Here is a 12,855-nt window from a genome sequence, read left to right as displayed (position 1 = left end):
GACGCATTTACACATCTGTGTATACAGTAGGTTAGTTTTTGCATCGACAGCAATCTTACCAAGTATTGATTATATGTTTATTTTGTTATTACCAATGTTTTCATTAATTAGGACTTCTAAATAAATGAAATGAATGCCATTTATATAATGTTTTTCTTTATGACGCCGCACGAAACAGAAACCTTCCATCTTCGATCGTAATAAACAAACGAAGGCATTAAACGCGCATGATGAAAGTGATAAATAATGATATTGAAAGCTTTTAGTAAATATGTTATTACAAATATTATTTACCATATCTATATTAAAATCCTACATACGTAGCAAAGCAGGAAAAAAAAAATTCTTTTTTTTTGGCGTTTAATCAACAATAACAAACTGCCGCTAATGACCGAATGATAATTTACGATAATTCTGAACTGTTACTAAAGATGATTCTCCATTCCATATCCAAAATACTTTTTCCTAACTTCAGTTATAAGTCAACTTGTACCCCCCTCAATTATGAAACCATCTAAAAAAAAAAAGTAAGAGAAGAAGCAAGTACCAGGCCGATTTCTAAAGTTGTCGAACAATTAAGTTACCGCTATAACGTTCGATGTGACAGTGCGAGATTGGATTAAGTAGGGAAAATTGAATCATGATTGCTTTGTGAAGTAACAAAGATTTCATGAGAGAGAGAGAGAGAGAGAGAGAGAGAGAGAGAGAGAGAGAGAGAGAGAGAGAGAGAGAAGAGAGAGACAGAGAGAGAGAGATGAGAGAGAGAGAAGAGAGAGAGAGAGAGAGAGGAGAGAGAGAGAGAGAGACAGAGAGAGAGACAGAGAGAGAGACAGAGAGAGACAGAGAGAGACAGAGAGACACAGAGAGAGACCACAGAGAGAGAGACGAGAGAGAGAGAGAGAGAGAGAGAGAGAGAGAGAAGAGAGAGAGAGAGATATTTGAGTCTCTCTCTCTCTCTCTCTCTCTCTCTCTCTCTCTCTCTTCTCTCTCTCTCTCTCTCTCTCTCTCTCTCTCTCTCTCTCTCTTTTGGAGAGAGGATTTTATAATTACACCTTGTACTATACAAAACAAATCATTGTAAAGCATATCTATACTATTTAGAAGATGACAAAATATTGCTGACTTGTTACCGAAATTTACGCTATTCACTGCCGATAAACGATCCCAGCCTATGTGTGAGAACCTTGAATACCCACAGGGAAAACTAAAGCTTTTATATATTCTATACTAAATAAAAATAATGCTTGAATATACCTTCATTAACAATACCATTAAAATTATCGAAAGGTTAGAGAAAGATAAAGATTGCCGAGAATGTAACCACAATTCTGTTTACATTTAGTCAGTTAGATCTGCATAGTTAAAAGTTGATTTCATTGTTGATATGGAATTTTATCCTTTAAGAGGCTATTTATTATGAAATTATGTTAATAAAATGTAAGATAAATATCGTTTTGGTAACATTTATTATCAAGCACTGTATTTAGGGCTACCATTATACCTAAAAAGACAATAGATTTGATATATTTTGTAGTACTTGACTTGCAGACTTTGAACAGCTTTGCAGAAACAATTTTGTTTTTTTTTAACTACCGACCGTATAAATGGGGAATCGCATAATTTGAACACGCATAATTCGGGACCCTACTGTATACAGTAGTTAAAATTTCCAACATACTCTGTGTCCAGGCGCAGTCTATTGTGAGACCTTATAAGATTGGGAAAGGAATTCCCTTTCTATATACTGATATATGATTAGTTGTTAATGACCCTCATTATTGATCCTTTTGGAAGTTAGTGTTAGTTACACTTTTCTATCCTTATAGGCTAGACTCTTCCACCGGGCCTCCTGAGGAGGATAACCCTAGGGTTAATATTAAGGGAGGTCACAGCAATTGACTGGGCGGGAAACACACGATGTGTCTTTCCTAATTCATTTCTAGCCTATCTACCCTAAGCTATATGCAAAAAAATAAAATGGAAAATAATATATTTATTAGTTTATCTAGTGAGATGAACTACTTTATACTCATTTTATTTTCCTCTCTTTACAGGAGGACCATGTGAATTGTGGTAGCGTCTTCTATAACATGCGTAGCAGGGACTTCTGCGGCCATCTGGAGTGTAGGACACACACCCATTGTTTCATTACCAAGGGACCTCTCAAATACTGGGACCCCCCAGGTATGTACTGTGCGCGAAGACTTGGTGTATGAGGCTTTTGAAAACCCCAAGACAACAGAGTCAAGGGATGCAGCTCGGAACAAGCTGCGCAGATGGGTTCGTGGCTTCCAGAAAAAGGCCACAGGATCTTACCTCCCCAATGAGCATATGAAGGCCTATCTATTTCCCAAAGCATCTACGGATGCTGTCATTCCTCAGCCTCACCCCGAGATCCCTTGCATCCAGATAGCCGTGGACACGGATGTCTCGGATGCGATGAAGGACATCCATCTAGATGATTAGAGGATGTCAGAGGTGTCAAAAGACACCGAAAAGGATCTGGCTGAAGGTCAGAGGTGTCAAAAGACACCGAAAAGGATCTGGCTGAAGGTCAGAGGTGTCAAAAGACACCGAAAAGGATCTGGCTGAAGGTCAGAGGTGTCAAAAGACACCGAAAAGGATCTGGCTGAAGGTCAAGAGGAGTCAACGTCGGCTCCAGAGACGGAAGACAGAAGAGGATGAAGTCAAAACAATGTCTTTTTCGTCTGTTCCTGCTCCAGACCCAGTGCTCTCTACGTCCTCCGTTCCTCAACCTGAAAAGTCGGATGACACCCTGTCTGCCATCAAAGCTATGATGGAGACCTTTCAAAAGAAGAGCGAAGAAAGGGAAGCTGCCCTAAGGAAGGAGATTCACCAGCTTGCAGCGGCCCGTGGGTCTCATAGGAGACTTAACGTGAAGTATCTTCCCTCGTGTTCCGAGGTAAACCCAGGGAGGCATGCCGAGTACATGCCAATAACGAACGGCAAGATCTTCATCTCAGAAAAGCTGGGAGCTGTCCTTATTTAGGACATTGAGTTCTGGCCCAGCTTTGTGTCCTATCCTGACTGCTTCGTTCGTCTAAGGACAGAACCTGTATCCAAGGAGGAGACAGAGCCCAAGGAGGTTATAGTGCTTGACCATACAAAGGCTCAGGCTTTGCTAGCCAGCAGTCTGAAGGACAGGGGCTTTACCAACTCTAAGGTGACAGCCCTGAGCAAGAAACAGCCTTCCTTTCTTGCTCCAGCAACAATGGCCTTCCCCTTTGCGGAAAAAGGGTTTAAGGCAGTGATCAACGCAGTGAAAGCTGGGAAACCTTGCCCTACACTAGAGGAATGTAGGACCCTTTCCCTACCCCTGCCAACGGATCACAAAGACTGGAAAGACAAACAGCTTACCTTCTCAGTCGAGAAGTTGGAGGCCGATATCGCTGGACGTCAGTTTAGCGAAAACCTCCCCAAGTTGTCTGAATTTCTCCTGTGTAGGGAGTAGGATACGAAAGAAAGGCTTGCTGCCTCTCTGTCCCTCCAGGTGACCCTGGAGGAAATGGCCAGTGCACAGAGGTCCACAGATATGTTCATGGTCATAACCAAAACACACTTGGCACCCCTAACTAAGGATTTCTATAGCTTTGTTAGGGCTAGAAGGGATTGTAGGGAGTTCGTGTTTGCCTCGGCTGCGGTCAAACATGAACCCAGGAACTTGATATCTTCCAATATCTGGGGGAAAGACCTCTTCCCGAATCAAGTGGTCATAGAGATAGTCGACAAGACCGCCACGGAGAATAAAAATCTTCTCCAAAGTGGGGAATGTCGGCTAAGAGGAAGTCTTCCCCGGATGAAGGTCCCCAACCGAAATGGAAGACAGAGGCCAAGAGTGCCCTCTCGCCCTGCTAGACAACAGCAACTTCCCAAGACCGCGATGCCCCAGATGGTGCCACAGCCCTAACCCACCTACCAGATGATACCCCAGCAGGTGGTGACTCGGTCACCTGTCTTTACTCCCGCCTTTGGGAGGCAGACCACTACCTTTCGCCCTAAAGGTAGGGGGTCAAATAGAGATTCCTCTAGACGTCCCTCGAGAGGAAGAGGGGGTAGGGGAGCACGCGGTCAAGGAGGCAAGCCCTCCGGAAACCAGAAGCAATGAGATGCTTCCGGTAGGAGGAAGACTCCGACTATTCCGGGATCGTTGGACCTTAGATCCCTTGGCCCACAGCCTAATCAAGAACGGACTAGGTTGGAGCTGGAAGACAGCTCCACCATCATTTCCTTAATTCTTCCAACACCCCACCCGCTTTTTGGAAGAATACACCTGAGAACCCTTGAGCAAACGGGTGATAAGGAGGGCAAAGTCCATCAAATTCCAAGGAAGGCTGTTTTGTGTTCCCAAGCAGGACTCGGACAAACTCAACAGTCATTCTGGATTTGTCGCCACTCTATTTCGATCAATCGCCAACTCTCCTCCTACTTAGGATTCAGGCTACAAAAAAGAAAGTACGCTTTCAGAGCCATGCCCTTCAGACTAAACATAGCCACAAGGATCTTCACAAAGCTTGCAGAAGCAGTCGTTCAACAACTACGCCTACAAGGTGTCCAGGTGATATCCTATCTGGACGACTTGCTGGTGTGGGCAGCATCCGAGTCGAAATGCATGCAAGCATCCAAGAAAGTGATACAGATCCTGGAACATCTGGGATTCAAGATCAACACCAAAAGGTCTCGACTGTCTCCAGCTCAGAAGTTTTAATGGCTAGGCATTCATTGGGACTTAACACATCACCTCCCCATTCCATTAAGAAGAGGAGAGAGATAGCGGGATCTGTCAAGACACTTCTAAAATCCAATATGATTTCAAGACGCCAAAAGGAGTGAGTGCTGGGCTCCCTTCAGTTTGCATCAGTGACAGACAGTGCTAAGAGCACAGCTAAAAGATGCATCAGGATTCTGGAGAAGATACACATCAAACGCTCTAAGAGATCTAAGACCAATACCGATCCGACTACGATCACTTCTCAAGCCATGGTCGGAGGCCAAGAACTTGAAGAGGTCAACACCTCTGCAACCGCCTCCACCCTCAGTCACCATCCACACGGACGCTTCATTGGAAGGTTGGGGAGGTCACTCTCATCAACGGAAAGTTCAAGGAACTTGGTCCTCTCTATTCAAGACCTTCCATATCAACATTTTGGAGGCCATGGCAGTCTTCCTCACACTGAAGAAATTATCCCCTCGCCCTTCAACCCACATAAGACTGATTCTGAACAGCGAGGAGGTAATGAGATGTCTGAATCGTCAAGGCTAGAGATCACCTCAACTCATCCAAGTAATGTTGGCCATCTTCCAATTAGCGGAAAAGAAGAGATGGCACTTATCAACAGTTCACCTTCAAGGGTTCCACAATATGACAGCGGACGCTCTATCCAGGCTAACTCCGATAGAGTCAGATGTCCCTAGACGCAAGATCATTCTCCTTCATCTTACATCAAGTCCCGGAACTGCAGATCGACCTCTTTGCGACGAGCGACAACACTTCCTCGATACGTGGCCCCACACGAGGACCCTCTAGCAGAAGCAGTGGACGCCATGTCCCTCGACTGAACAGATAGACCAGGATTTATCTGTTCCCTCCATCCAGCCTGCTGATGAAGGTCCTCAACAAGCCGAGATCTTTTCAAAGAACCGCAGCCCCAGTGGTTCCCAAGTGGCCCCGGAGCAACTGGGTCCCTCTAATATTGGAATTACAGCCGAGGCTGATTCCCCTGCCGGACTCGGTTCTGTCTCAACAGTAGACTGTCTTCGTTACATTACAGAAAACCCAAGACCTTCATCTCATGGTTTTCTCTCCCTAGCATTAAAGAAAAGGCTTGGGATCTCGAAGAAGAGTATAGACTTTTTAGAGGAATACAAGTCTATATCTACCAGAAGGCAATACAAGTAGTCTTGGAAGAAGTGGGTGGCCTTTGTCAAGGCAAGAAATCCAAAGGAAATCTTGACAGATTTCTGCTTATCTTTCTTTATTCACCCTCATGAACAAGGTTTAGCAGCCAAAACGATAACTATGTGCAAATCTGCCTTAACTAGACCCTTGCTTTATGCTTTTCAAGTATACTTGTCTAATGAAATTTTTAACAAAATCCCGGCATAAGGCCTAAAGAATATAAAGGATAATGAACCTATGACAAGAGTACCAACGGGCATAACAAGTTAAACGTAAAATCGTAAACAAGAACAATGGCCGCCACCGCCGTGGAAGGCCAAAGCCGTACGCACTAAAAACACTAAAATAAATAAAGATAACACTAGCCCGGTACTAACAAATCTGTCAAAACAATCTATGGTACTTAACATTGGTGCAGGAGCAAGGAGAGCCTCGGTCATGATGAAACTTCACAAAAACAGAGCGAAAACCAAGCGGCACACAAAAACAAAACGACGCTTACGAAGTCCAACAGAAGGATGTAGTTCAGATGTCGCTAGCATCGGGCGTCGGTAGAGTGGCTCAGGTAAGGTAACTAGGGCCTCTGTTAGGCATTTCCCTTTGATGAAGGAATTATCTAAATGGAAGACAGCCTGTGAATAGTGGTTTTCACACGCCCCTGCTTTATACACGACGCCCACTGGGTGCTCGCGCAAGGGTAGTAACCTCTGCATTCCATACTTTAACTTTCTCTGGTATATTTGGAAGTATTTATATCAGAAAAGTGTAAGGAAGGACCCTTTTCACCGGGCGTCACAGGTCGACCCAGAAATTGCGCTCTGAAAGATTTGACGCAAAAAGTTATATTGTTTTTGCTCTAGCCTCAGGGGCTAGAGTTAGTGAGATAGTGGCCCTTTCTCGGGAAGAGGGCCATATCCGGTTTGGTGAAACGGGAAAGCTGAATCTCTTTCCCGACCCAACGTTTCTTGCCAAGAATGAGCTACCCACTAAGAGGTGGGGTCCCTGGAGAATCTGCCCTCTGAAAGAAGATGTCTCGCTGTGTCCAGTGGAGAGTCTAAAGGTCTATCTTCGTAGAACTTCCGACTTCAGGGGAGGACAGCTCTTTAACACGTTGACTGCGATGTGCTCCACATATGGTTCACAGAGGACTCTCTGAATGAGCGATGTGTACCCTATGTGGTACACATGCTAAGAATTATATATTTTTTTCAAGTATCAAAATTTTATCAAAATGGGCTTTTTTTTTACCAAAATATTATTGTAATATATTGGAAATTAATTAAAATAAACTAGAACATTAACTAAACACTTTATTTATTACTGAAAATAATCTTCACATGCTAGCAAAAGGAGCATATTTTTTTTATTAATTCTTTCTTTCAGTAAAAAAATTGAAAACCTTATCATTAGATCAATAAAAATGCTATCCTTTTAACCCTAGATTATATTTATATAAATTCAATAGAAAAATAAGTCAGTTTGGTAAACATTTTACTTCTGAAAAAAATAGTGTCCTTTTCTTGGTGAAAAAATATCAATGTATGATGAAGGAAATCATGTAGTATTTAGAGTACAAGTATAAAATTAACATTTTTTCTGTTTTGCTTCTACATAAGAAAAACCAATAAAATACACAAATTTATATTCTTCAAACTGAATGTTTCAAGTTGAAACAACTGAGAAGGTTTACCCTCACAACTCTCACATTATGTGCTTACTCTTCGTACTTTCTTTTGAGCTACAGAACTTCCTTTATTTTGTGACAGTATCTCATAACAGGAATGACAAAGCCTTCTTGTCTTAGCTTTGGGGCCAGTAGCTTCAGTCAGGGAATGTTTTCTGTATGCATATGTACGCTTTTGCGTATATACAGTGTGTATATATATAATATAAAGGAATAAGTAAAAATGACAGAGAAGGTAATACTTACATACATACAAACACACATATATATAGTATATAAATATATATATATATATATATATATATATATATATATATATATATATATATATATATATATATATATATGTATGTATATATATATATATATATATATATATATGTATGTATATATATATATATATATATATATGTATATATATATATATATATATATATATATATATATGCATACATACATACAGTAAATATACATACATACATATGGTACTAAAAGGAAGGCAAGGATTCAAGTATTCTCTGGGATGTTAATTTTTCATCATATTGGGACAATGGGTAATTTGTATATCAGTCTGTATATGCAAGTAGGCTATATATATATATATATATATATATATATATATATATATATATATATATATATATATATATATATATATATATATATATATATATATATATATATGAACTACCCATTTTGTGTGTATGTGTGTCATTCCTTTTTCTGTTACTTCCTTTATCTAATTTTCTAATATTTTATATTATAATACATTCTCTTATAGAGACATAAGGAAGAGTTCTTTTCCACATTTTATTCCTCTCTCGCATAAGTGTGAATATATGTATGTATATACGTGGATAGACAGGTACAAAAAGATGGGCTACCGTATACAGATGGACAGATATATATGAATAACTGAAGACCTAAATAATTTACTTGTATGTAAATACTTTTATCTATGCGAAATATAAATTTATATTCCCAAAAATACAGACTGTATATATGTTTCCTAATGTGTGTGTCTGTAAATTGTATGTCCATCTTATGTATTATATTCAAGTGTATGTTTATATATATTCCTATATACACACGTGTGTACTACAAATTTTATGTGCATATATGAAAACATACAAATGTGTTATATATGTGTGTGTCACACTGAGTATGAGCCATGTTTGGTACATGTTGCATACGGTAATTCCCTAGATCAGTCTGAGCGATATGCACCATAACTGAACATCCAAAATGTGACCATATTCGGCACACAACGCCAGCCGAATTATCTCTAATCGTTCTGGGCGACTTGAGCCATATATGACCACATCTATTATGTCCATATTAGGTACACAACGCCTGTAATGAAGACTTTTGTTATGTCAGGCGAAGTGTACCACATAAAGTCACGCTTTTTACACTGGCTGAGCACTCGGCTTACCTTACGGATACACCATAACAATTCTCACGTCAATAGCTAGCTGGTTACTGATTTTAATTGGGGTTAAAGATAACGCCCATTGGGCCGTTTCACACCATTGCCAATCGCAGTCAACGTGTTAAAGGAGAAACATCTGGCTCAAACTTATCCTTGAAACGACTAAGGGCGAAGATCACCTACTTCATTCGCAGAGCAGATCCTGACAGTACACCCGCAGGTCATGATCTTAGGAAAATTCCTTCATAGTTAAACTTTTTCCAGCTCAGGGATTTCGAGAGCCTTCGCTCGTTTACTGGATGGAAGTAATCCAGTGTTTTTCAAACACTACGCGAAGCGAGTGCAAGAATTAAAATGATTCGCGGTGGCGGCAGGTAGTGTTCTAAAACCCGTCGCTTAGTGCTGCAAGGAACAGTGAATTATGTGGGACTATAATTCTAGAGGGTGTACATGTTGGCACATTATAGTGCAACATGGTAAGTGAAATGTTATCAAGGTGACATTATGGACTGTTCCAGTGTACAAAGGTGATGAAACAGACTTAACACTAAGTGACGCGTGTTTTTTACACAAGTGTAAATAGACACACTTCTTAGAAAGACATTAAAAAAATATTAAATTTTCAATAGAAGTGGCATAAGATTTTGTTTTCAGATAAAACAAGTATTTCTGATTGATTGATTGATTTGAAGTTCTCTGGCTTCCTGACATCGAAGGTCATTAACGCCGATATCGTTTATTGTAAATAAAGATTAAAAGAATATTTAATTAAAACCAGAGACGTAAATATGTTATAAAAGTTAAATAGCATTAAGAAGCCCTGCTTCGGACACATATCTAAATTGAATGATTGATTTAAGGTTTCCAGGCATCCAGACATCTAAGGTCATTGACGCCGATATCATTTAGTTTATATATATAAAAAAATTATTAAAGAATATTTAATTAAAACCATAAAAGTTAAATGTCATTATAAAAGTTAGATAGTTTTCAAAAGACCCGCTTCCGAAATAAATCTAAAACTGCCACTTGCATAGTAGGACACATCATTTCCAAGAATCTTGGCAAGGATGAACCTGCCACCCTCACCTTGAGCCTCAAACAAATATCTATTCCACAAGTTATTATAATTGGGGCATTCGGTCAATAGATGCCTCACTGTTAAGAGGTACCAAACAGTCGTCACAATACGGTTGGTGTTGGCCCTTCAGCAGAAACTCGTGTGTCAACCGAGTGTGACCAATACGGAGACGACAAAGAGAAGTCTCCCATTTTTGGGGCATCATGTTATACCTCCAAGGAGTTATGACATTTGTTACTTCTCTCATTTTATTGCCATCTAGACTATCCCAGTGCTGTTGCCATTTATTGCAAACCAATTTCTTGATGTTAGGTAGGTAATCATTTCACGGAATGGGATACCTTTTTGGCAGCAACTCGGATGCAGCAATCTTCGCCAGTGAATCTGCCTTCTCATTCCCAGACACACCTACATGTGCTGGAACCCAAAAATATCGAACTGTTATACCTCTCCGTCCAATAATAAAGAGCCATTCTAAAATCTTTAAAACTAGAGGGTTACTAGAATTAAAAATTTCCAAAGCTTGAAGAACACTCCTTGCATCACTAAAAATTGTAAAATTACCCTCCTCCTCCAATGCTATTTTCTCAATACCAGTTAATATACCATACAGTTCGGCAGTAAATATGGAAGCTGTTAGAGGAATTGCACCTCTACAATTAAAATCATTACTATGTACTCCAAATCAAACGCCAGCATTAGATTTGGAGCCATCAGTATATATAAAAATTGATCCTCTATGTTCTTCAACATGTTCCATAAAAAGAGACCTGGCTTCTAGGTCAGTCATATTCTTCTTAACTCCAATAAAGTATTTACAAAAAGATATCTCTGGTAATTTCCATGGAGGCACTGATGATACCTTGAATGGAAGTACCTTACTTCTAATTATATCCAGACTGTTTAATAAGCGTTTCACCCGAAAGCCATAAGAGGGGGTGAGTGAGAGCCGCTAACGCGTAGGAGAATGTCGAGGAATCTCCTTATGTAAACGTGCTGGCGATTGCAGACGTGTAGCCTAGCACTGGTGAATCGATGACGATTGTCGAGCAGGAGAAAATTAAGCGTCAACCAGCATTGCCACGAAATTGCGGGGTCAATCGATACCTCTTCATGAGGATGGGCGGTGAGTCGACGATTCACGAATCCCAGGACGAGAAGGCGGACAGCAGACCATTGATTCAGGCACCGTTGGACGTTTACGTTCTGACAGTGATCGACATGTTGTCGCAGTTTGTTGGAAGCAACGCTCCAGTTGACATGTTGTATGGAGAGTCGCCGATTGACAAGAAGACGCGTGCAAACACTGAGCAGGTGCTTCACACTTGCGAGAACACTGATGGGTAGGAGACCGATGTAGAGGCAGGTCCCGACACTGACAAATGGGCAATTCCCGAGAGGATGACTCAGCAGGCGATTTACGAGCTCCAAGCCATTCACAAGTGGTCAGCAATGTACGAGTGGCCAGTTCACGAGCAGTCGGCTGGGCAGACGATTGTCGATGGACAGGCGATTTACGGGCTGTCAGAAAAAGTGGGCGATTAAGAGCTGCAGGAAGATGGCGGAACTGACAAGCATGTGAACGTCAAACAGGTGCCTGACGAGACGGAGAATGCTGCCTTTGAACTGCTGCTGCAAGCTCCAGCAAAGATATGTGACCCTTGAGAGGAGACAAATTGTCTGGAGGAGATTGTGAATGATCCCTTGCTGGCGACAAATGAACCGAACTTCGTTGAGGAGAAACCGAGGCCGAAAAAGAAAGCAAGGGTCGGGAACTAGAAGAGGCAGGACAAGAAGGTTCCTCTGAAGAAGAAGACTGCAAAAGTGAAGACGTGAGGAGGCGTCTCTTTGCCGAAGGAGCAGGAACACCCTGAAGGCAAAAGGGAGACAAACACGGCGAGGTCTTCTGCCAACAACACGACGATGAACAACCGTTGGATCAACAAGCTGACGGTCAACAGGCCTCCTAAGAGAAGTCTCTACGAGTGCCCCTACACTAGAAAGAAGAACACTCGCAGGAGACACACCATGGACTTGCTTCCAAACCCCCCCCCCCCCCCCCCCCGCCAAAAGAATTTTAGTCACAGGAAGGAGTGCCGGCCTCGGTGGCGGCAGATGAAGTAGAAGACGCAGCCACAGGATTCACTGTCAGGGCAGCAGACGAGGCCTCCCAAACTACTACATCAACTAAGGTCAAAAGGTCGACGTCTGACACTGACGATCGCCGTAGATCCGCTCCACGGTGCAGGAACCCCAGCAACGCTTCCTTGGAAGGAGAACAGGGCACTCCAATGAAGGCTACATCTGTAACGAAGGAGAAAGAGGTACGGCCTCACTTGGGGGGAAGAGCCAGGGCCACCTCACTATAGGAGGCACCACTGTCTCACGAACCAAGGTTGACCAGGGTTTAAACAACTAGAGCTACTATTTGTCGGAACCCCAGAGGAAGCCATCCAAGTAGGAGATTCGGAGGAAGGTTGGGACACAGAAAAAAAAGACTTATGTCTCTTCTACTCGGATGCAGCCTTGGAAGGAGAAGAGTTCTGCTTAGACTACCCCCAAAACTTTCCCACTGGGATGAAAACCACTCCCGACACTTATTACAATTGTTAGTTTTGTCGCAGCCCTGACCTCTGCTGATGGGACAAAGGCTGTATGAATCCATATCCACCACCGACGTGAATTTACCGCAGGTGTGGCCCTCCGAACAAGGCAGGTGGAAGAACCCAGGTAACGCACAA

General features: G+C 41.8%; 1 protein-coding gene across 1 annotated transcript in view; it reads right to left on the bottom strand.

Annotated features, from left to right (window-relative positions):
- LOC137654342 (uncharacterized) overlaps window positions 1–12,855 on the bottom strand; it is a 212,023-nt gene that overhangs the window by 109,759 nt on the left and 89,409 nt on the right. The gene's annotated exons all lie outside the window — the stretch shown is intronic.

The sequence above is a fragment of the Palaemon carinicauda genome, chromosome 15 (genome assembly GCF_036898095.1).
Source record: "Palaemon carinicauda isolate YSFRI2023 chromosome 15, ASM3689809v2, whole genome shotgun sequence".
Classification (NCBI taxonomy): domain Eukaryota; kingdom Metazoa; phylum Arthropoda; class Malacostraca; order Decapoda; family Palaemonidae; genus Palaemon; species Palaemon carinicauda.
The sequence above is the reverse complement of the archived record's forward strand: the minus strand, read 5'-3'. Positions and strand labels throughout refer to the sequence as shown.